The following is a 26,738-nucleotide window of genomic DNA, read 5'->3' as shown; positions in this document are numbered from 1 at the left end:
TACAAATTATTTATAAGGAATGAAAAGAATGGTTCCTCATGAATGAGAACAAAAATAACTTTCTCTTACTCTTAAATCCTATTACTGACTACATTCTTAAGTTTCTGTGTGCTTAGCTTACTTATAAATTTCCAAGTTCTCTGCGTCATTCCTTTCAGAAATTCACTACAGATATCTGTGAGTGTCTGAGATCTCAGAAAGTTGGAGGCCTTTCTTTGTTTCCAATTCTGTAATCTCTTTCACCATTCCATCTTTTTCCCCTTCCCCCAAACTTTCCCTGACAGTTTCTCATTATTTTTTCCTGCTCACACTGGTAGATGCAGATCTATGACTGAAGATTTCTTCTATTTATATTTCAGAAGCATACTTTAATATTTTCTGTGTGCTTTAGAATAATTAAATTTTCAATCATTGTTGTATGAAGTTTAAATTCCATCAACAACCTACTTTGTGTTTTTTTTTCTTTTCTAGTTTAGAAAGAGATAATTCACACCTAGTATGAAAATATTCTAAACAAATTAGTTGAAGTTACATAGTCCATTGGCACTTTTATCAGTCATCCTCTGTAGCACAATACCAAGATAATTCTCTGCTCATGCAACATCTGAGGAGTTAAAATAGCAAATTCTTTCTAGTCTCAGATCACTCAGATGAAACTTCAAAATTCCAAAGAACTAACAAAGTTTTTGATTCATAACTATAACTTTTTATTCAAATAAATACATGATTCCAGGCTATTTTTCACTCGTAATATTTACATAGAAAGTGAAATGCATACCTATGCTAGTATCTATTAAATAAAAGCTTCTGAAAGTTTGAAGAGACCATTCCAATTTCATGTCTCTTAATGTGTGCCCTTTTATATTCCAATAAAATCACATAGGTGTAATTTCATTGGTGTAAATTCATCTCATGAAAAAAAGAAAAAGAAAAAGAAAAATGAAAATCAAAGGTGGTGTCTGAGCATCAGGCCAAATTGAATGAGCTTAATGTATCAAAACGCAAGACTATATGAATCCTGGGAGGCCTGCAGGATTAATTAAGAGAAATATTTGAAAGTGACACAATAATATGAATTCAAAGGATGAATGATCAGGCAGGTAGGATGATGAACCATTAGGAAAGATCTAGACCATCAAATAGATGAGGCCTCAAGGAGTTGAAGGGATTAAAAACTTGCTGGTCTTGGTCTCAGTAACCTGTGAGGAAAGAACATCTTCTATGTGTAAAATGGATGAAGGAAGATGAAAGGATTGAAGGCAATGAAAATAAATAAGTAAATTAAAAAAGAACACAATAGTTAATGTGAAAAGAAGTCAATTTGAGTTGAATAAAGAGATTGTTGAGTAAGGTAAAATGCCCAGCCAAGGTTAGAAATCATAAATTTTAATGACGCAATTAACACTGTTTTGTTTTTTATCTCTCTATTAAGTTTGACTGCCCAGGAACAGGAATGTGAACCTGATGAAGGAGCATTCAGTGGGAATTAGAGAATGAAAAGAGGGAAAGCATGAGTGGTTTTGTCAAAGGAGGTTATTCTCAATATTTTCAGTCATTCCACAGGTGATTTGGAGGGACCTTGAACTAGCACTAACTAGGTTTTAAAAAGTGACCCCATATGCTAAGCCTATTTTCTACATTTTAGATGATCTCTTTTATATTTCAAAGATCCTGTATAACAGGCAATATCTCTCTTAGGAAAGGCCACACTGAGTTTTCAGAGATTAATCAGCTTTCTCATGTGGCACAGTAACTGAATGGCAGGCATGATCTAAAAATAAGTTTACTCATGCCACATCCATAAGCTGACCACTGTGTTCTCCTGCATTTCTCAAGGCTTTATGAATTGACAATCTCAAGACTTGACTTTAAAATTAAGGTCATAAAATGGAATTAGAGAGTGCTCATTATATAGGTATGTTCAGTTTGTGAAAATTCAGCTAACATAAAATTCTCATATGTGGACTTATCTAAGTATATTCTATATGTGAATAAAAAGTTGTTAAAATGTACAAGAAATTCAAGCTTGACTGAATATGCCTCAAAGATTCTAAAAATTGGAAATTACTTTTTAATGGCTGTTGTAATACCTAACAAATTTGCTTGAACTATCAAAGTCTTCTCCAATATTCCAGTTTTTACTATTTAATATTATTTTGGGTGAGATAGTTTACATGTGTGCTGTCAGATTACTTCATCTGTGAAATAGGAAGTTTAGAACTGCTGAATTTTTAAGACATCTAGGTGCTGGATAATTCAATGCATCTTTTTGTTATTTTTACCCCTCAGTTTTGATTTGGAGAATGTTTGGGTCATAAAATATTTGAACCTTAATGAAATTGCAGTCATGATTAAAATTTTAGTAATATTAACATATCATCTAAAACTTTAAACTAAAATTTCCATTTTAAGAGAAACTTGAGTCAAGATAAAATAATTTAAACATTAATGTTAAACAGAAGCAATAAAAGAATTATATTGTAATTAATATAGGCAAAGTCTTACTGGGGGAAAATAATGAGGGTATATAGGAATACTTTAAAATATATTTTATTATTAAATCCTTAGGTTGCACTGACTCTAAGCAGGAAAACAAGATTCAGATTTTTTTTTTACATAATAACTATATTGCTATGAAAGAAAGTAGTGCCTCAATGTGTCCAAGTAGAAATTGATATAGATGTAATAGAAATTTATATTAAATATAATATGAACCCCACATCTAGCAGAGGAATGGAACAGAACCAGAATCCAAATTTTTGGTCAGTTCATATCAAGAATAAAATGTTTGTATTGAAAAGTAATTTGAAAAAAAATCACTATTAGACAACATGAAAAAGAATTCCCACCTCTAATCTAAAGCAGTAAAGTGAAAATAATAAAGAGAGGCTGGCTTATACACATATCTTTTAAATGTGATATTTAATTTTATATATATTCAAATATTTAAATTGCAAAATGTCTACCTACATAGCATCTACTTATACCTGTTTCCAAAATAAGGAAGATTAAGGATTTTTATCCAAATATTCTTTTCTGTCATTGTGAAATGGAATCAAGAAAAAGATGCAAATTAATGGTAAGAATATATTTATTCTCATATTTTATAGTTGTCATGCCAAGACTTCTGTTTTCATTTTTCTTTTGCTTTTGTAGCTCTAGAGTACTTAATAAGGTATTTTTTTTTCCTGTATTTATAATGTAATTCTTGGTTTTAATTATTCAATCAAGTGCAGTCAATACATTAAGGGCTAATTCAACAGTACTTTATTCACAACTTTCTTGTGAAACATGATTCTAAGATTTTTCCAAGGTCTATCCATTAACGATCTTCAAAATATTTTAGAAAATAGATGATTAACAAAAAGTGTCATCTGTATGAGTATATCCATTCCACTAGAGAGAACCAACACCTGTATTTTCACATATTATCTCCATAAGTATCTGGGTCCACATTTTAGTTGCCCAGGGAGGCCTTAACAAAGCATCACAACCTGGATGGTTTAAAACAACATACTTTGTGTAACATAGTTCTGGAGGCTAGGATTGTGAAATCTGTTGGGAAGAATCCTTCCTTGCCTTTTCCTAGCTTCTGGTGGTTTGTCAGCAATCCTTGGGTTTCAACCTCTGTCTTAGTCATCAAATGCCTTTCTCCCCTATCTCTCTGCCAGTGTCCAATCCTTTCTTATAAGGACATCAGTCATATAGAAATTAGTGCCCACTGTAATCTAGTTTGGTCTTGTCTTCACTAATATCTTCGAAGATGTTATTTCCAAATAAAATCACATTCACAGGACCACGGATTAGGACTTGAACATGTCTTTCAGGAAGACATATTTCAACCCACTACCATATCTTATTAACTTTTAAAAAAATTTATTGAACTATATCACTCAAACATAAACATACATAAGCAACAAGCATATAATAATTGTGAATTTACAAAACAAATATATATAACATCAAACAAATTTATATAAAATCTCACCCTACCACCAATAGCTTGCATTGTTTTTAAACCTTTTTAACTAATGATTACAGAGCATTGTCAAAATATTACTAACCCTAACCCTAACCAATCCAATTGTTATTATCTTTATATCATTTATATATGAACATACATAAACAATTAAGTTTGTAGTAAAAGTTGTGAACTTACAAAGCAAACATGCATAATATTATACAGGGTTGCCATACATCAACCCTCCAACACCTTGCATTGCCATGAGATGTATGTTACAAACTATAAAAGAACACTGTCAAAATCTTACTACTAATCAGTCCTTATCTTACATTTGGTGTGTTTTTCCCCAAACCCACCCTATTATTATTTTTTAAATATATTTTCTTATGACAGAAGTTGTGAACTTATAAAACAATCATGCACATATGCAGAACTCCCAAACAACACCCCTCCATCAACACAACACAATATGGCGTGTCATTTGCTACAGATAAAATAATATCATCTCATTGTTGCCATGTACATAGGATACATTTGGCTCACATTATCCATACTGCCTCAGTATCAACACAGTATATCTTTTGCATAGATGCAAGAATATTATATTAGTACTACTAACCAAAACCCACAGGTCATTCCAGCTGTATTTTTCCCATGCTTCTCCACATTCCCATCACCCTGCACTAGTGATACATTTGTTCTAGCTAACAAAGGACACTCTTGCATCTGTACCATCAACCACAAATCTCACCTACCTCTTGGTTTACAGCGCTATCCAGTTCCTAGATTATTCTCTAGCATTCTGTCAATTGGCATTTACATAACTAGACTACCATTTTCAGTCAAATCCCCATTTATAAATTAGCTGTTACTCACTCTGTGTTACCAACTACACTATACATTTCCACAATTACAAAGTAAAACTAATTAAAATTTCTATATACATTAAACAGCAGTAGTCCACTCAGTCCTTTTTTTATCTCCTTAAAGAATCCCACCTACCACCAGGTCTCAAAAATATTTTCCAATAATTTCTTCTGGAAGTTTCATGATTCTTGCTTTTATTTTTAGTTTTTTTCTTTTAATCCATTTTGAGTTAACTTTTGGATATGTTGTGAGAGGGTGTCCTCTTTCCTTCTTTCAGCTATGGATGTCCAATTCTTTCAGCACCATTTGTTGAATGGATTGTTCTGCCCAAGCTGTGTGAGTTTGACAGGCTAGTAAAAAATCACTTGACCATACCTGTCAGTGTCTGTTTCTGAGCCATAAATTTGGTTCCTTTGGTCTGTTGTGTCTGTCTTTAGGCCAATACCATGTTGTTTTACCAATATAGGTAGGTATTATGATTTAAAGCCTGGAGATGAGGGTTCACTTTTCCTTTTTATGATGTTTCTGGCTATTCAAGACTCCTTACCCTTCCAAATAAATTTAATGACTGTATTTTCAATTTTTTCTTTAATGCTGGTGGAATTTCTATCGGGATTGCATTAAATCTGTATATCAATTTGAGTAGAATTGACATCTTAATGATATTTAGTCTTCTAATCCATGAGCGTGGAATGTTCTTCCAGTTATTTAGGGGTTAGGGTTTTTATTTGTTTTAACATTGAGTTGCAGTTTCCGAATACAAGTGCCTTGTAGCATTGGTAAAGTTTATTCCTGACTATTTGAGTTTTACCTGTCATATTTTATTTTCACCACTCTTTTTTTTAACACTTTCAGTTAGTTTTATTGATATAATCTTCATTTCTAGACTCTCTTCCAGGCCTGTCTCTCTTGTCTTTTCTTTTCAGGCTCTAGCACACACTTTGGTATGTCCTGAAAATTTGGTTTCTTGCTTAGAAATTCTCTCAGTTTCTGTTTATCTGTGAATATTCTAATTTTGTCCTTATTTTTGAAAGACAGTCTTGTTGAATATAAGATTCTTGCCTGGAAGTTTTTCTCTTGTAGTATCTTACATATATCAGACCACTGTCTTCTTGCCTCCATGCTTTTTGGTAAGAAATCAGCACTTAATCTTATTAGATATCCCTTATATGTTATGCATTGCTTTTCTCTTGCTATTCTCAGAATTCTCTCTTTGTCTTTGGCCTTTGACATTTTCATGAGTATGTGTCCTGGAGTTGTTCTATTTGTATGGGAGTGTGTTGTGCTTCTTGGACACAGATATTTGTGTCTTTCAAGAAGGTTGGGAAATTTTCTACCATTATTTCTTTAAATATTCCTTCTGCCCTTTTTCCCTTCTCTTTTCCTTCTGGTACACCCATGACATATATGTTTCCAGAACTTTTGCTGACATTAGGTCTCTGAGACCTTGTTCAATTATTTCCATTCTTTTCTTTATCTCTTCTTTTGTATGTTCACTTTCAGAGGTCATTTCTTCAAGCTCACTAATCCTTTCTTCTGCCTCCTCAAATCTGCTATTATCTGTTACAATGTTTTTTTTCATTGATTTCACCTTTCATTCACATAATATCTGCTATTTTCTATGCATGCTTTCAAATTCTTTGTGCTCACCCAGTGTCTTCTTTTTTTTAAAAATTATTTATTTATTATTTTTTTAAAATTACATTAAAAAAAATATGAGGTCCCATTCAACCCCACCACCCCCGCCCCCAATGTCCCATAATTGTCCGTGAAGCCCAGTGTCTTCTTAATATCCTTAATCTCTTTGGCCATCTCATTGAATTTATTAAGGAGATTTGTGCAAACACCTACGATTAGTTGTCTCAACTCCCTATGCTATCTGGAGGCTTATCTTTTTTCTTAAACTGGGCCATAGCTTCCTGTTTCTTGGTGTGGATTGTAATTTTTTGTTGGTGTCTTTGCATCTGGCTTACTGGAGTATTTAGGTATAATTTTTTCTTTAGTTTAGGGCTTCCTATCATTTCTCCCTTGCTGGTTGTGCAGTAGGAGCCAAGCATGTAGTTGGTACTGTAAGCTGTGGAGGCTCAAGCTGCACTCTTTGCACCAGGGACCAATGAAGCTTCTTCCAAATTTCTCCTTTGCCAGGGGTAGGAACAAAGTCACAGCTATACAGAATAATCCACATGCAGCCGTAGACTGTAGTTGCCCAGAGAGACTGATGAAGCTTCACATCCCTTTTTCCCCTGCCTAGGGCAGGGATGGAATTGCAGGTGTGGGCAGCAATCTATGCAGTGCAGGTCCAAGATAACCTCAGTTGCCCTGGTAGACTTCTGATTTTCTATCAATGCCAGCCAGCGTTCTCTTCAGTTATCTGTATAGGTTGGTGCAGGGCTCCTCAGCCTCCTCCCTGCCAGAGGCAGAGCTGAAGCTTAGGCTATGACTGCAGGGCGATCTGCATGAAAGAAACTGGTTCCTGTTGACACAGCGTTTTAGTCAGCCCCGCTTCTGCTCAGGCTGGGGATGGAGTTACAATGGTTATTACTGACTTTTTTCTGACTTGGGCTGGTTCACACCTCAGCCATTCCTAGGGTTATCTCTTAGTCAGCCAAGTCTCCCAATCTGTAGCTGAAATCAGCAGCCAATGGTCTGTCTCCTCCTCCTCTGTTTCTGGGAAATGGAGCTTCCAATTCCTGTCACAGAGCAGCTCCTGGGGCAGCTTGTGCTGCCAGAGCAGGATAATCACAGACCTTGACTGCCTGGCCAGTGATTTCCTGGAGAGGCTGGCACAGGTCCCCGCAGCTTCCTCCCTGCTGGAGGTGGCACTGTGGCTTAGGCTAGATCTGCAATATGATCTGGATGGGAAGAAGCTGGTCTCCACCAGCACTGGGAATTTCAATCTGCCCCACTTCCCCTCATGCCAGGCGCAGAGTTAAGATGGCAACTCCCAGTCTCTTTCTAACCTGGACAGGCTCAAACCTTAGCTGTTCTCAGGATCATACTGTAGCCCACTGAATTTCCTCATCATAGCTGAAATTGGTGCCCATTTTGGGGAAGTGGAGCTTTTGATTCCAGCCATGGAACAGCTGCTGAGTTGGCTTGTGCCTCCAATGGAAGGTGGGCACTGACCTTCGGGGCATGGAGTACTCTATTTATGAGTCTTTTCTGCAGACAGGCATCTCCTCCTTCCACTTCCCCAAGGATTTTGCAGGATGCTCTTCTGGCCTCCTGGAGCCCTCAAACAGGTGCTTCAGCTAGCTCCAGAGAGGTCTGGGTGTTTGCTAACTGCCCTGTAGCAGGAGCTCAATCTAGGAGTTCCTTACTCTGCTGCCTTCTTTCATATTCCTTATTAACTTTTAAGATATAAAAAAGACTATTTGAGAAAGAATACTTAATGCCCACATGGTGAATATAAAAGTGAGATAAGTACTTAACATCGAATAGCATTTTTAAAGCTCTTGCAGTGTGATTTTAACTGTAACAAAAGGGAAATGTAAATTTTCAATATCTCTTACAAAGCAGACACTGTTGAATGTTTGATTTTAAGAGATTCTCACAATACCCATGCAGGATTGGAATTGTCAATTCCATTAAAGTGTGGGAATATTGAGGGTGAGAGAGATTAATTCAATGATATAACACATTCAGAGAGTCAGAGCAGGAAGTCAATATAGAGCTGCCTTACCACAATGCTCTTTCCCTACTTTTTTATGTTTGCATCCTAAAACATCATAATTTTCACTACACATTTATGTTATATTTTCCATAATGTGATATAAGATTACCTCATTCAAACATATAACAGTCTTCAGTTTTGTTACTATTGTTGAAGAATTGGAGGCACAAGATAAGTAGGCTGCCTAAATTTACCCATTGATAAGCATTATATGTGACTGGGTGAGATTAAAACCTAAGAAATTTAACTTCAGAGATCCTGATTAACCATCATGGTGTCTAATAAAATAACATTAATAAAATGGTAAACAATGATCAAGGTAATTGTACTAGGAACAAATATGTGTTGCAGCCTGCAAATAACATAGGACTAAAGAGATGTAGAACAAAAATGGAGCGAGTCACCTTAGTCTAAAGTAAATTTAGAATGCATTCTCCTATTTCATACAACCTTTCATAAACCTCAACTTCATTTAGCTGTTTCATTTACCATTTCCCCATAGTGACTTGACTGCTTTTGAATGCTAGTAGCATTCAAATAATTACTGAAACACTTTTTCAAAATGATATTGTTTGTTTTGACTGTTAACAATAGAAAACTCCATTTTTAATAATGGAAAAAAATAGAAAAAAAAAGGACTGAATTGTAAAATAACTGAAGTTATACAGTGACCTCTGTGAATTTTTTGGATGATCACAAAACACATGCAGTGCTAACACATTGTTCTAAGTGCAGCTCTATATTTATATGAGCACCAATAAGCCAGAAGAAGGAGATATAGTAGTGAGCAAAATAGACCTGTCTATTTCCCAAGAGCTTGAATTTCACTGTGGCAGACAGACATTTGCATTAAATATACTGTTTGTATTAATATAGATAATTTAATTAATCATTAAAAGAATGTAAAGAAGTTTGAAGGAGATATATATATAGGTACAATAGAAATTAGAGTTGGGGCAACAACGCTGGGAGAATTAAGTCTCAGTTTTTTCCATAAAATATATCTTTGACTTTGAACAAGAGCTTGAAAAGGATTCTTAGTATCCATTGTAAACTATTAATATGCAGAAAATAAAAGAAAACTCTAATAAAGTCCACCACACCACACATTTCCTATACATACATCCTATCTTAAGGGAAAGAAAATGAAAAATTGAAACCTAAATGTTCTCCAATAATTTAGTCATTTTTCAGCTCTATATTTCATTTAATGAAGAGACACCTATATGGCCAATTGAGGAAGCTTGGATTGCCCCAGAATTCTTCTTTATTAAATTTCCTGGGTTTACTTTATCAGGCATTCTCTCTTCTCCCATTTTGGTTTTTTCATTTCATTTTCTTATCTCACTGTAGATTTGATAATTGTCTGTAGAAGACCATGATCCACTTCTAATTTTCTAGCTCCAAATTTTTGAGAGCCTAGAATCTATATCAGAGCGTCATTCTTCATTTTAAGAACAATTATTGACTATCTTTCCTGCGCTAAGCACTACAGTAAGTGCTGGAGAACACAAAATAAGAATTCTTGGACATCCACTGAAGAAATTAGTGGACTCCAAGTCACAATTATCAGGGCTGTTAAAATGACCTAAATACAGGTAAGGGATATTTGACAGATGGATAGGCTGACATTAGGAATACATTAACAATTTCTGGAATTGATATTCTACTCCTTAATTATATATGTACAGAAAGTGTCATAAATTATATTTGCATAGTGAATGAATTTTCATACAGTGAAAATAAGAGAGTAGTCAAAAGCCAAATGAATATATATAAAATGTTTAACAGTATTCTCAGAAAACTCCTTCAAACATATTCCCAGTCATCATCCCATCCTTCTAATACCATAAATTAGTATTATCTCTTTTTGCATTCTGTATCAATGGAATTATGTATTATTATTCTTTCACTTTTGTTGTACAAAATAATAGTTTTTTTCCCCTATTGAACATTCATGTACATATTTCTGATACACATGCATATATGCATTTCTGCTTAGTGTGTACTTAGGAGTGGAATTGCCGAGGCATAAGCATGCATAGTTTCAGCTTTAGTGTTTTTGTAGAATGATGTTACATTATAAATCATTTGGCAAAGGTTGCTAAGGTTTTCTATTCCACTGTTTTTTATCTAAAATCTTGCATAGGAATCAAACCAGGTTGAAAAAATCATAATCATGCATTGAAGGGTCTTATAATTTCTCATGCTAAAGAAAATATACTTTAAACCTTATTGTTTTAGTTTCTCGGCAACTAAAAAAATACTATACAATGGCTTAAACAATAAGGATTTATTGACTTATGGCTTTGCCCCTAGGGAAGTCCAAAGTCAAAGTACTTGCAAGGCAATGTTTTCTCCCAAAGGCTGTGGCAGTCTGGAGCTGGCTGCTGGCAATCCCTTGTCTTTGGCTTTTCTATCACACAACAATGCAGTGGTAGCGTCTTCTCCTTTCTCTTCCAGGTTCCATTGACTTCCAGCATCCAGCTACTCCCCATGGCTCTTCTCCCTGCCTAACTTTCACTCTGCTTGTAAAGGACTCCAGTAATCTGGATTGAAGCCCAACCTGATTTCGTTGGGCCATATTTAACTGAAGTGGCACCTGGAAGAGATCTTATTTACATGCTCCATACCCAGCAGAATTTTGGACCAAGACCAAGATCATGTCTAAACTTGGGTGTACAGTTCAATCTACCACCTTTGTCTAAGAAGTATTCAGATATGTGCTTTAAAATATCTACAGTTATTTTCCTGTCTGACACTATCAATTATATAACTACATATATGATCATTTTTTTGAAGCCGCTTTCAACAATATGCTTAGTATTATGTATTTTGTGTTACACTGTCCTTTTATTAAAACTAGTGTCTGGAGGCAAAGAATGATAAAATAGCGAAAATGATGTTATATACACAATAGCATTTTTTACAAACGTGTAGTGATTAAATTATATAGTATTCCCAGGATCAGAGACCATGACCATCCCCTCCTCCTTACCTCTCCTGTCTCGGGAGGATAAAATAATTTCCTACCTCACATTATATGTATGAACATTGCACTATAATTTAGCATAGGAATAGAGAAGGATAACCACTGCAGCTAAAGCTGGAAAGAAATTGTAAGAAGGGATAAATGCAATTCCCTAATTTGAAGTCTGACCAGAAGAATGGAAGTATTTTTTTACTTAAGTTTTATACACTTTTAATGAACAAATGTTCTTCGTATTTTACTTTTCTTCTTCTTGCTGAAACAAAACAAAAATGCAACCAATACTTCTACACACTTAATCCTCTAAAATAGTCTCCCTCTGATTTAAAATTGAGACAGCATATTCACAAAGTAACAGAATCATTTTGGCAGGGTTTGACAAGCAGTATATTGAATGATTGCATATTTTGTAAACAAAATAAAAAAAATAAAACAAAAACAACCATTTCAAACTAAAATTATTCACACTTTTTTCTACATTAAAATACTTAAAAATAATTAAAATATATTGAAAACCTTACTTATTACCTAAGATGCTTCATCTTGGGGTGATGATATTTTCTAATATTTTCCTATTTTATTTATATGGATGAAAAGATTTTGATTTATAAACTCATAAACACTGAACAATCTCAAAAATTATTTTTATTGAGTAGGCTTAAGTATCAGACCACTGATACATATTTTTGTAGTTCATCAGGCAAAATATATGGGGAAATGTTTGTTGTGGTAGTGGCTGTATTGTTGACAAAATATATTTTGTTTGGTAGAAAACTGGCTTTAAGAACATTATTATCTACAATGCCATTATCTTTAAAATAAAATGGTTTGATCTCATCGGTGGCATTGTTATGATAAAGGGGTAAGAAGGTTGGTTTGAATCCTGGCTCAGTCACTTACTGGTTGAGTGGTCCTAAAGAATGTGACTCTGCAGGAGCTAATATAGTTTTGTACAAATTTACACAATCACTAGAATGAAGCTGATTTTCTTAGAAAGATTGTTTTGTAGGTAGAAATGTCAGTGTATATAACTTATGGGATGACATGATATTCACAACCTTATTTGCTGGCACTGATAACCAAATCAGGTAAGAAAAATACTCAGATTTCATCCTAGTGTGTCTTCATGACTTCAGCAATAATTCTTCACATACTTCTTCCCAGATCTTTTCCTGAGGTTTGCCCACTCCTAATTACTAGTTATGTCATCTGATAGTTTCTTGCTCAGCAAGAAATCATTATTTATAAGTTTGATGTCTCCAGGCCACTGGCAATGAGCAATCAGAAATGACACATGAAGAGTTAATCCCTTTGGTCCACCCTAACAGTGTTCTTGTCTCCTATTTGTCTTCTATCCCCATTGTGGTCAAAGGAATCACATACTTAGGTCAGTGTTGCCTCATTGTTTGACCTGACTCTTCCTAAAGTCTCACAAAAGTATTTTTAAAGCCTATAACCCTTTTTGTAGTTAAACTGGTTTTATTATTAGCTAACCCTCCTATGTTTCCTTTAACTCATAAAATAAAACCCACTTCTGCATTCCACTTTTGATTATTACCTGCAGATTACAGTTGAAAAGAAAGGGGCATGTCTGTTGGAGTTTTATATACCTTAGACCAGGTAATATAAAATTATGCAGTCACCTGATAGAAACACATCCCTTTTTTGTGGTTAGGCACTTTCATAGCCCTCATAAATGGAACTACCCACTCAATTGCTTAAGCCAAGAATATGATAATTTTCCTTTGCCACTTCCCAATTCTAATCAGGTTCTTTCTCAACTTCCTAATTATTTCTCAAAAATGTATAATTTATCCTAATCCTGATTTACAATTCCCTAATCTAAATTTAAATCACAAGTTACTGGAGTACTTCAATAGACACCTAATGGTCTTCACACATGCTTTCTCATCACATGCCAGTTAAGTCTCCATAGGGAGCATTCTGAAAGCACTTCTGTGCTGATTCCTGTAGAGTAATACCTCCACCATAGCTGATTTCATGTTATCAATGAAAACTTGGAAATAGGAGGTGATACTAACTATCTGTGAGCTGCTCCTAGCCCAAACAGACTCTTGCTACCACTAAAATCCACGTAAATCTTTGTCAGGCATCCCCTTAAATCATTCCTATGGCTTTTCTTTGATCTTATGGAGAAATTCTGTGTGTTTCTGAGTGACCTGGCCCATAGTGACCTCATCCTCATCCTCATCCTCTCCTTCCTCTTTATTCTCAGATACAGTGGATTTTCAGTTCTTAGAGTGTACTATCCTTTCTTCTATCCAGATTTTCCCACATGTGCTTTTCCATTTAAATGAAAAATTCCCATCTGCTATTTTGGTAATATCTAATAATTTCCAGTCACAAATTAAAATATATTATCCCAATAGTCTTCATTTACCTTCAAAATTAGGGAAGACATCTCTTTTTTATGCTCCTTTGGTATCTTATAATTCTTTTTAAGACTCATGACACTTGCTAAATTTTGTCTATCACAACTTCTGTATACATTCTTTTTTTCAATGTTGTGGTAACAGTTATCCTTTCATGTTCATAGATAGTACTTTTTTTTTTTTTTGCCAGGTGGTGTAGCTCTTAGTGGGTACTCAAGAAATACTTGCTGATGAATAAATGAATTATTAATACACATACACACACACATATATATGATTTCTCAAAGTAGATTACACAAAACTCAAGAATGACAACTAAAAATTGACAGAAAAATACTACAATAATATTTAGAGAGAAAGGTTTACAGAAGGAAAGGATTTTCATGACTTGGGTTCTAGTAAAATACTTCTTACATTTTATCTATGGCACCTTGAGCAAGCTTTGTGAAATTTAGTATCAAAGTCATATCTCAACCTTATTTTTACAGTGCAGTTAATATACCTTACTATGCTACACTAGCTTTTAACTGCTATGTATGCTTCTCATTGCCATCATTTTCATTTCAGTGTTAAACACAAGATATAGAAAACTGAATTAGAAACAGTACATTATATATAACCTAAAAGAAACAAGCATTATAAAATTAAATTAATATTATATAGTAGTGTATAATAATGAAATAGCTACATTGTTATTATTTATTTTCTATTTTCATGGACGTTTAGTTACACCCAGGATTTTACTTGTGAATACTTGTTCTTCATTACTAAAATGATTAAAATATATTTTTTTAACCAAGTAATAGATGTTCATTTTAAAGATGTTCATTTTAATATAGATTGTTAAGGTATTATAGTGTTAAAATCAGAAACCACTTCTAGCTTTTAGTCCATTCACTGTATCCTTCTTTGACTTAAATCTAACAAAAGGAGGAAAAAAGTCCCCATATTACCAACAACCTGTTCCACCACCACAGCAGAGTAATTGATTTGATTTTAGCTTATGGAAGCTGACCCTCTGCAGTTACAACCTTCCAGATTTTATGTATTCAGTCAGAAAAGGGTCGCTTTTTTTTTTCTCCCAAAGGCAGCTGTTAACTGAAAGAAGAGATAAACAAGATTTATTTTATCCAACCACATCCAAAACAAGGTGCTATGCTTTCTGTGACTTCAATTTGACAAGTAAAGCCCTGGGCAGGCATATAGTATCACTGCTTGTCACTATAAGGCAACAGAGTGGAAAAGACAAGAGATAGTGCAGAAATAAGCAAGTATAGCATGTAACTAATTAAGATTAGGAGTCAACAGTAAAAGATTTTCCAAATCTAGGACATCCAGTCTTACTATGTCTACCATGGTTCAAAGCACACGTAACTGTCATGCTCATCTTGAAAGAAACAAACATTTCTTCCCTGTAAACTTTAAAGTAAAATGGGTAGATAAAATGGAAAGCTGCAAATGAAGCAAAAACATATGGTAACTGTATTTGTTTTATAAGATTGTCGTATTTAGAATTTGATTTTGATCTATTTCAAATTGTAAGTAAAAAATTCCCATTTCTAATATTTAAAATAATGCTTTTTCCCCTCTCTTCCTTTCCCTTTTTATGTATGTATGTCTTTTTTTTATATATGAAAGCCAATATTGCATGGAGGCACATGTAGTATTTTCACTGTTAATATTTCATGTATATATGTTCTCTTAGTTATTTACCTATGGAATTTTCCCTGATTTTTTCTCATTATAGTCTCTACAGATTTCATCCCTTTTTTCATCTTCCTTTTATTTCTTTATCCATGCACTCTTTATAATTTTTGGGGGGATTTTTTCTTCTGTATCTGGCCCTTTATATATAGAATATTTTGCATGGGAAAGGTGCATGTAAGAATAACTACCTGCAAATTGATTTTTTAATAATAGAGCTATTAAAGTTGAACTAAAAGAATGCAGCTTTGGAAACTATTAAATCCATACTCAATAGAATTTATTTCTTTTCTCTTTATTACTCCATAAGTTTTCCATATTTGAATTGGTTTCCAAAGTTGGCCATTTACTGACCTCTAACCCTAATTTTCCATTATGGAAATTAGTAACCGGTGAAACATTCATATATCACTTGTATTTTCCATTTTTCCAGTAAAGTATAAAATTATGACTATATACCAGAAGAGAATGTGTTTGGAAATGAAGTTAGGGAAATAATACAATCCCTTTTCTCTAGGAAATTATAATAGAATAGGAAAAATTCCCAGCTCTTTACCATATTTTTTCCAAATTTCTAACACATTACTCATCAGCATTCATATGAACTTCCTGTCTAGGTTGCTCAGGATCCAAAGCAGAGAATTATTCCTGCCTTTTGCATCAATTGAAGCACAATGCAAGTGCAGATGACGTTAAACAGGGATTGCCTGAACGGCAGAATGCATGTGCAAGAATTCTTCATGCTCTGAACTGTTCAAAGGATCTCAGAAAAGATAAGAACAATTTTTACCTTAATGATCATGCTCATTTTAAAATGGAATCATATTACCCAATGGAGAATACTGACTAACTTATTTTGGCACCTTTATTCAAATCGGCTTTTGTATTGTATCCCTATACACAGTTGCTTTGGGTTTGTGGAGGGATCTCTGCCTCAACTCAAAAGTCAGTTTAGCTATTGAATCAGGAAGTTCTAGATATTTGGGTCACTTGAAAAGCTCTTTCAAGTCATAGAATTCATTATTGCATTGCAATGCAACTTAAGTCCTTTTCATAGTGACTCCATTAATTTAAGCATTTCTTGCCAGTTTGCAACATGTAAACTAGCTGGTGACCATTTGTATTTCTGTAATTTCTTTCAAAATCGATATTTCTTGCCAATTTTGTTCTGAAAACCAGAAGGTAAAGGCATTAGCACAATGAATACTCTGTAGGAAAGATAAAAACTGGTATTGGATATTTCTTTTGTTTTCCAAATACCACACTGAATAGTAACAAAAAGGTAACATAAATTATAAGCATACAACCCAGTTTTTCACAGTACCAATGTTGTTATTACTTCCCTCCTGCTTGTCTACTTCTGGGAGACTCTTCGCTTTTCCTAGATTTTCAGTTTTTTTTTAAATTCCCCTGCATAGTGAAGAAAACTTAGCCTTTATCTTCATACATTTTGAGCAATGCATCAGGTTTATGTTTGAAATACTTTTCCAGATATTCTCACTGATGGGAACAGTATCACAATGAGGGACTTCTATGAGTTTGTTCACATTTACCCACCCATAAACCTTATGAATGCAAGTTATACTGCAATTTTTTCCTCCTATTCCTCTAATGATATGAGGAGCTTGAAATATCCAACTGATAGAATCACCTTCTGTTTAGCATAATAGTATCAAGTTCCCTATTGCTATACCCCTACAACCAGTTGTAAAACCCCCATAAGAGAGCTCAGGATTACAGTGATCAAGTAATCCATTTTTAAAGTGGATAATTGTATGTGATTTTGTGTCATTAACTCCAATTGTTTATCCTCAGATGTGATTTGGGGCTATAATAAAATAAATATGAATGTAATTGCTCTTTCCAAGCATATGCTGTATGCTCCAAGATAGAGTCTGTGAATACAAAATAAATAATAAATAAAATTTTGAACTTTCATCACATCAGCAGTCTTTGAATAAATATCATAAAGGGTATATCATACTACCTCAAGAGTTAAAGTATACACTAGCATGATTTTTCTCCCCATGACCTTCTGACATATTCCTCAAAATTATAGCAGTTCAATTCCAACAGGTGCCACTATATCTTGTAAAACCACAATGAAAATGAAATAGGTATTTTATCCATATTCATTAGTTGAGAAGACAAAAATTATGGTCAAATATACTTGAATGCATTAGAAATTTGAGAAATCTGATCATGGTTCTTTCTTGTGTCTTTTGAGATTCATGCAGCTTGTTTGCTCAAATCTTACCTACATTTAAAGATAGTGGCTTTTTACCAGGAAACTAGGAGAAACACACTCCCACTTCTAGGAGCATAATCTTCCACCAAAATGAAGAACCAAACTAACTGGACTATTCACTCTAATTCTTCTGTTAGAGTTTTTTGCAGTTTCCATGCTATCACAGTCAGTCTTTAGTAAACATTTAAATAACAGTCAGTTCTGAGGTAAGGAGTCATTGGAAAACCTGTACTTCCTAAAAACATATTTCTGGAAGTGGATATTTTTAAAGAGTGCAATTTTTCTAAGTGCATGGTCCTGGTTTCATAACATATATGGGCAATTTTAAAGATCTACAATAAGTTGAATCAAGAATCAAAGAAGAGTCATGAAACCAATATAAACTATAGAGTTCTAGGCAAGAGAGTGTAATTGATCATCAGAGTAAACTCACCAACCTAATCAGGAAAATAGGACCCAGCCAAAGGAACACATTGAAAATCCTGATGAAACACAGAATCAAAAACAACTAATTTATGACATTTCAAACAAATTTCTTGAACCAATTTAAGGAATTGATGGAAATTATGGCTAAAGAAATAATGGATGCTAAAACACTCTGGGTGGGTATAAAGAACTTGAAACTTGCAAAGAAAAGTAAATCTTATGGGAACAAAATCACAAGAAATGATATTAAAATACACTAGAGGCATACAACAGCAGATTTGAAATGGTGGAGGAACAATTAAAGAATTAGAAGAAAGAGCACCTGAACTTGAAAAGACAGAGGAGTAGATAGAGAAAAGATTGGAAAAAATTATGTAGGATCTCAGGGAATTGAATGACAGCATGAAGCACATGTGTTATGGGTATCCCAGAAGTACAAGAATGGAAAAGGGGCAGACAGAATATTTGTGAAAATAATTGCCAAAAATTTTCCAACTCTTAAGAAAGGCATAAATATTCATATCCAAGAAGGGCAGCATACTTCAAAAAGAATAAATCTGAATAGATCTATTCTAAGACACACACTACACAAAAAGTCATATGCCAGAGATAGAGAATTCTGAAAACAGCAAGAGAAAAGTAATGCATCACATTCAAATAATGTCCAATAAGGCTTAGTTTAGATTTCTCCTCAGATGAATGATTTGGCCTGGTATATGATAGAAGAGGGAGCTCAAAGACTTAGAGAGATTGGAATGCTAGAATGGACTTACCAGTCAAGACCTGCCCACCCATCCAGGAATGTCCAGAGGACACACCATTAACCAGGACTGTGAAGAATGTTTGTAAGTCTAATTTCATCTTTCCTGAAGAGCTCTGTGGTTGCTCTCCTCTGTAGTTCAGAATTCTTACAAATTATGGGGATAATTGGATCTCGGGCCTACATAAATCAGGTTTCAGCAGTTAATCACAAAAGACAAGGCAAGTGTGACTACCACAAGGAAAGACAGATTCAAAGCAGCACTCAAGTTTATCTGAGTCCCTTAGAGTTATGACATTGACTAATAAATCATGGGGTACCTTGAAGTGAAATAGATGGGCAGTCTACTAAATTTCTTCTGGATTTGTATAAACAGAAGAATTCTAGATTGAGTAAACAAAACCCTAGCTCAAAATATAGACACAGAGAATCAAAGCCCCTTAATCAATTCCCATACTTGAGACCGTATACAGACCCAGACCCAGAGTGCCTTGAATGAAGAGACGGCCAGGTCCCTTTGGGGAAGGATCCTGTTAAACTGTCAAAAATTTATACCATTAATCTTCCTCTCACCTTTCTCTGAGGAGACCTACTGTCTTCAACAGAGTAACTGTGCATTGGGGAAAAGGAAATGACCAGACATTTTGGGGATTTTTAGACACTGGCTCAAAAGTGACATTAATTCCAGGAGACTCGAAATGTCACTGTGGTCCACCATTCAGAGTAGGGGCTTATGGAGGTCAGGTGCTTGATGGAGTTTTAGCTCAGGTCTGTCACATGGTGTTTCCAGTGGGTTCCCAGACCCATGCTGTGATTATTTCCCCAGATCCAGAGTACATAATTTGAATAGACATATTCAGTAACTGGCAAATCCTCACATTGGATTCCTGACTTATGAGGTGGAAACCACTAGAACTGCCTCTGCCTAGCAAAATAGTAAATCAGAATCAATACCAGATTCCTGGAGGGATTCCCTAGATTAGTGCCACCATCAAGGATCTGAGGGATGCAGAGGTGTTGATTCCCACCACATCTCCATTAACTCTCCTGTTTGGCCTGTGCAGAAAAGAGATGGATCTGGGAGGATGACAGTAGATTATTAAGTAAACTTAACCAGGTGGTGACTCCAATCACAATTGCTGTCCCATATGCAGTATCATTGCTTGAGCAAATTTGCACATCCACCGGTACCTACTATGCAGCTGTAGATCTGAAAAATGCTTTTTTTCCCCTCAATTACCATTAATAAGGACCATCAGAAACAGTTTGCTTTCAGCTGGTAAGGCAAGCAATATATCTTCACTCTCCTGCTTCAGGAGTATGTCAACTTTCCAATCCTATGTCATAACATTTTCCACATGGAACTTGATTGTCTCTCCCTCCCACAAGACATCATGCTGGCCCATTATATTGATTATATCATGTTGTTAGGCCCTAGCAAGCAAGGAATTACCTATAATGCCTTATAGGTAAGGCATTTGCATGAGAGACAATGGGAGATAAATCCAACAAAAATACAGGGTCTTTCCACCTGGGTGAAATTTCCAGGTGTCCAGTGGTTTAGGGCATGCTAAGATATCCCTTCTAAAGTAAGGAAAAGCTGTTGCATCTTGCCCTTCCTATGACCAAAAAGAGGCACAATGTTTAGTTGGTCTCTTTGGATTTTGGAAACAACACATTCCTCATTTGGTTGGGCTACTCTGGCCCATTTGCTGAGTGACTAGAAAAACTGCTAGTTTTGATTGTGGGCCAGAACAAGGGGAGGCTCTATGTGATTGTTAGACTACTGGGTCAACTGGGCCAGGTAACTGTGCCCAATTGTTGGTCAAGCAAGCACTGGGCTAACTATAATACAATGGCATTTATGAACTTTAGTCAACACTGACTTTACTGCAGTGGTAAATCATAGATAGCTGATTACAATTACATCAGTCAGGGAGATTGCCATCAGCAATGAGTGACACTTAACCCAACTAGCTGAATGCCTTAAAAGGGGAAGTAATTCCAGCATTGAGAGACAATTCTCCAGCTCAACTTTGGACAGCCAATGTCTCCCAGAACTCATCAAGAATCTTCATTGGACTTTCATTGAAGCCCCTGGTTGCAGTCTGTCTCTGGAACCTGGACTTGTGCATCCCCACAGCTGCATGAGAGACTCTTCTAAAATCACATACTATTCACAGATATCTCTTGTTGATTCTGTTTTCCTAGAGAACCCTGGCTAATACATTCTGTGACAGGTCCAGGCTGCTATGCAAGCTGCACCACCATTAGAGCCATATGATCCAGCAGATCCAATGCTGGAAGTTTCAGTGGCAAATAAATGTGCTGTCTAGAGCTTTTGGCAGGCAAAAAGGCTCCAGATTTTGGAACAAAACCTTGCTATCCTTTGTGGATAACCACTCTCCTTTTGAGAAAGAGCTTTTGGCCTGCTACAGGGCCTTTGTAGAGACTGAACGCTTAACCATGGACCATCAAGTTACTATGAGACTTGAGTTGCCTATCATGAGCTGGATATTGTCTGACCTACCACACCAAAAAGTTGGACATGCACGGCAGCACTCCATAATAAAGTGCAAATGTTATATGCAAGATAGGGCTTGAGCAGGTCCTGAAGGCACAGTAAGTTACATGAGGAAGTAGGCCAAATGCCCGTAGTCACCACCTCTTCCATGTTACCATCTCTTTCCCAGCCCATAGTTTTAGCCCCTTGGGGAGTCTTTTATATTCAGTTGACTGAGGAAAAGAAAACATAGGCCTGATTTACAGATGGTTCTGCACAATATGCAGGTATTACCCAAAAGTGGACAGCTGCAGCGGTAAAGGCAAATCCTCCCAATCAGAAGGTTGTTAATTTTCCTTGGAAGAAATGGTCAGAGGTGTGTTTGTACACTGATTTATGGGCTGTTGCCAATGGTTTGACTGGATGACCAGAGACTTGGAAGGAACATGATTGGAAAATTGGTGACAAAGAGTTCTGGAGAAGAGGTATGTGGATAGACCTTGCTTAGTGGGCAAAAGCATGAAAATATTTGTGTCCCACATGTATATTCACCAGAGAGTGACTTTAGCTGAGGAAGATTTTAATAATCAGGTGGGTAAGATGACCTAATCTGTAGGTAATGCTCAGCCTCTTTCCCCAGCCATGCCTGTCATTGCCCAATGGACTCATGAACAAAGTGGCCATGGTGATGGGGTAGAGGTTATATATAGGTTCAGCAACATGGACTTCCCCTCACCAAGGCTGACTTGGCTACAGCCACTCCTGAGTGCCCAATCTTCCAGCAGTAGAGACCCACACTCAGCCCTTGATATAGCACCATTCCACAAGGCAATCAGCCTGCTACCTGGTGGCAGGTTGTTTACATTGGACCACTTCCACCATGGAAAGGGCAGTGATTTGTTTTAACTGGAATAGATACATACTCCAGATATGGGTTTGCATTTCCTGCACACAATGCTTTTTCCAAAACTACCATCCATGTACTTATCAAATGTCATCTACCACCATGGCATTCCACACAGCATTGCTTCTGATCAATAAAACCATTTCACAGCAAATGATATGTGGGAATGGGCACATGTTCATGGAATTCACTGATCTTAACATGTTCCCCAATCATCCTGAAGCAGCTGGATTGATAGAACATTGAAGTGGCCTTTTGATGACTCAATTACAGCACCAACTAGGAGGCAATACCTTGCAGGGCCGGAGCAATATTCTCCAGGAGGCAGTGCATGCTCTAAATCAGCATCCACTCTATGGTACTGTTTCTCCCATAACCAAGATTCATGGGTCCAGGAATCAAGGTGTGGAAATGGGAGTGGCACCACTAACTATTACCCCTAGTGATCTACTAGGAAAAATTTTGCTTCCTGTCTCTACATCCTTAAATTCTGCATGTCTACAGGTCTTAGCCACAAAAGGAGAAACGCTGCCACAAGGGAACTCAACAATGATTCTATGGAATTGGAAGTTAATACTGCCACCTGACCTGATCACTCTGAACTCCTCTAACCTCTGAATCAAGAGGAAAGAAGGGAATTACTATACTGGCTGGGGTGATTGATCCTGACTATCAAGGGGAAATAGGACTACATCTACATAATGAGGGTAAAGAAGAGTTTGCCTGGAATACAGGAGATCATCTAGGGTATCTCTTAGTACTGCCATGCCCTGTGATTAATGTCAATGGAAAATTGCAACAATCCAATCCAAGCAGGACTAACAATGGCCCAGAATCTTTAGGAATGAAAGTTTGGGTCACCCCACCAGGCAAAGAACCACAGCCAGCTTAAGTGCTTGTCAAAGCTAACAGGAATATAGGGTGGGTAGAGGAAGAAGGTAGGATAAATATGACCTTTGACCACATGACCAGTTACAGAAATGAGGACTGTAATAGTGATGAATCTTTGTTCCTTGTTTTGGTAGGCATATAACTGTATATGTACATAAAATGAATTTCTTTGTTTGCTTCCCCAAACTTTTCCCTATCATAAGACAAGTTGTATTAGTTTCATGTCATAATATTTAAGATTGTCAAATTTAAGAGTGAATATCACCCAAGGACGTACATCCTATTCTGTAGGAAATTAATGCATTTCTGGTTGTATGTAGGAGAGTTGAACATTGTTAGGTGGAAATATATATATGCATGTCTGTTATTGATTTTACTTAGAGACTAAGTATGGTTTAAGGTAATGTGTATGGTTGCTGGGTTGACAAAGGGAAGGGGTGGGCTTTGATGGTTAGGTTAATATGTCCACTTGGCTAGGTAATTGCGCCCAGTTGTTTGGTCAAGCAAGCAGAACATTTATGAGCTTTAGTCATTAGTGAGTTTACTACATAGATGGCAAGGTACATCTACAATCAACCAGAGAGTTTGCCGTCAGGAATGAGGGATGTTTTATCCAATTAGTTGAATGCCCTAAAAGGGGAAATGATCTCCGCATTCAGAGAGAATTTCCCAGCTTGCCTTTGGACAGCCAACGTCTCCTAGAAACTCATCAAGGACCTTCACTGGACTTCCATAGGAGCCCCTGGTTTGCAACCTGCCCGTGGAACCTGGAATTTTGCAACCCCACAGTCACATGAGAGAATCTTATAAAATCTCAGACTATTTGCAAATAAATCCTGTTGATTCTGTTTCCTAGAGAAACCTGACTGTTACCGCCTTTCTCCACCCCTCCTCCCCTTCCAGCGCTGCCGTCCTTCCCGCCAGTCCCGCCCATATTGCCAACCCACAATCTGCCCTCTTCCCCAGTAACTGCTTACCTCAGGTCTATCCATCAGCTTCAGCCTGTCCACAGCCGCCCCTTAGCCAACCCTCCCTTCATCACGCCCCTCCCTCTACCCAACCCTATATAGCTAAGTGTACTTCCGTAATAAAGCAGACCTGTTCTTGCGCTCAAGCGGTCTCCGTGGTTTTTCCCCAACCGCGTGTCCCCCACGACTGGAAAACCGGTGCTCCCTCTTGGGGCACCCCCCGCCGGCTGATCGGCAGAAGCAAGCCCCCCCGACTCTTGGGCCTGAGCGAGGTTGGAATCCCCCCGCTCTGCCACAACTAGCGCCCAACGTGGCGGCTCCTCCCCCGGCCCCTCTCTGCTGCTGCTGCTGCTGTGATCGTCCTCCTCTCCAGGTAGGGACCCCTCGCCCGGACGAGCCCCAAGGGACCCCTCGCCATCGTCCCGTCCCTATCCCGTCATGGGCGCCTCTTTGTCATTGCGTCAGGCGCTGCAAGTCAGGGCCCTCGCTGCCCTGCTGGATGCCAATGGAGTCCGCATCTCCCTGCGGCAGTTCCAAAAGTACTGGAATCTCTTGCTCCCTTTTAATCCGTGGCTCGCCACCTGCCAACTCTGGAGCCCGGACACATACTTGCGACTCATAGATCGAGTCACCTCCGCCATGGAGCATGAGAAACGCACCTTCCCAGCAGGCCTCTTACCCGTTCTCGTTGCTATTCGCGCCTGTCTCCTTGGTGCTCCAACCGAAGCCGTTTATGAAGCTTCTCCCAAACGGCCTCTAGACTGTGATCCCGATGAGCCCGCCGACACTGACTCTCTGTCTGACCAACTTGCTGCTGCTCTCGAGTGCGAACCTCCCCGCCCGAGCTCCCTGCAGCAGACAGAAACCACCCCTGCCGCTCCACAAGATGGCGGACTTCCGCCTTCTTCCCCCACTTCTGCCCAAGATGGCGCACATCTGGCTTCTTCTCCGCCGGTATCCTCCTCCTCCCGCCTCTACCCGCCTCTTCCTGCCCAGTCAGCATCCGGTTTGGGCCCGGAAGCTGCATGGTCGCCATCTTCCACTAAACTGGAAGCGCCCCTCGTGCCATTTTGTCCGCTGCCAGATGTGGCTGCTCCGCCATTCCTAGCACAGGGGAGGGGCTTTGCTTGCATCTTTCCAGATTCTGAGCCGCAGCCGCTCTGGGTTCCTGGGCGTTGCATTCGGCCCGCCACTGACCCATTAGTTCCACCAAACGATCAGCACCGTATGCCTTCGGTGAGAGATAACATTGACAGTGGATACGGCCCAGAGGTCGCCCCGTTCACCCAGATCCAGCACCAGCCATCATCAAGGAACGCCCCTTCTTAAAACGTTTCAGACCCTTACCCCGCTCTCCTTACCCCCCTCATGCTGCCCGCTCGCCAAGTGTGGAGAGCGAGGAGTTTTCTCCACAGATGCCGCACCATCAGATGATGCCTCTACACAGCCTCGCAGCCGTTCTCTTTGTCCTGGCTTCCCTCGCTCTCCCAGCCGCTGCCAACCCGAGTCACCAGCCCTTCAATTGGACCCTCTCCCTCTGGCAACAAAAAAGGCTCCTCACCTCGAACGTAACCGCCTCCGCCCCCTCTTTCACAACTGATGTCGCCAACCTCACTGGACGCACGAACCTTCCGTCTTATGAGTGGGGGGGACACAACCCCGCTGCCACAGGTTTCTCCACCTACTCCAGACTGCATGCCTATAGCTTCTTGTCTTCCTCTCCTTACTTCTCCCCAACTACTCCTCCCCCTCGGGCGAGGGGTACAGAGGCATGACAGGCCCTTTTCGCTGGCAAGGCTCGGCGCGCACCAGGCGCCGGTGTGCGCCGACCCTAATGGCGGGCACATGCATCCTGGCCAGATGCTATGTCGTCCGCTCACGGCCGGCTGGTCCTCATGGTCTCCCCCCACCCCTCGTCCTATTCCAGTACCCGTCCTTATAACCTCCTTTTCCTCCTCCTCCTCATAATCCTTGTCTTTTCTTGCTGCACACGCCGAGTCATTCACACCCACCGTGCGCACCAAAACTTGTTGCTTCTATTTCCTTTTAAAACAAAAGGAGCAATTGTTACTGCCTTTCTCCACCCCTCCTCCCCTTCCAGCCCTGCCATCCTTCCCGCCAGTCCCGCCCATATTGCCAACCCACAATCTGCCCTCTTCCCCAGTAACTGCTTACCTCAGGTCTATCCATCAGCTTCAGCCTGTCCACAGCTGCCCCTTAGCCAACCCTCCCTTCATCATGCCCCTCCCTCTACCCAACCCTATATAGCTAAGTGTACTTCCGTAATAAAGCAGACCTGTTCTTGCGCTCAAGCGGTCTCCGTGGTTTTTCCCCAACCGCGTGTCCCCCATGCCTGGAGAACCGGTGCTCCCTCTTGGGGCACCCCCCGCCGGCTGATCGGCAGGAGCAAGCCCCCCCGACTCTTGGACCTGAGCAAGGACGAAACCC

Source organism: Dasypus novemcinctus, chromosome 13 (assembly GCF_030445035.2).
Source record: "Dasypus novemcinctus isolate mDasNov1 chromosome 13, mDasNov1.1.hap2, whole genome shotgun sequence".
NCBI classification, from domain to species: Eukaryota; Metazoa; Chordata; class Mammalia; order Cingulata; family Dasypodidae; genus Dasypus; species Dasypus novemcinctus.
Note: the sequence above shows the minus strand (reverse complement) of the source record.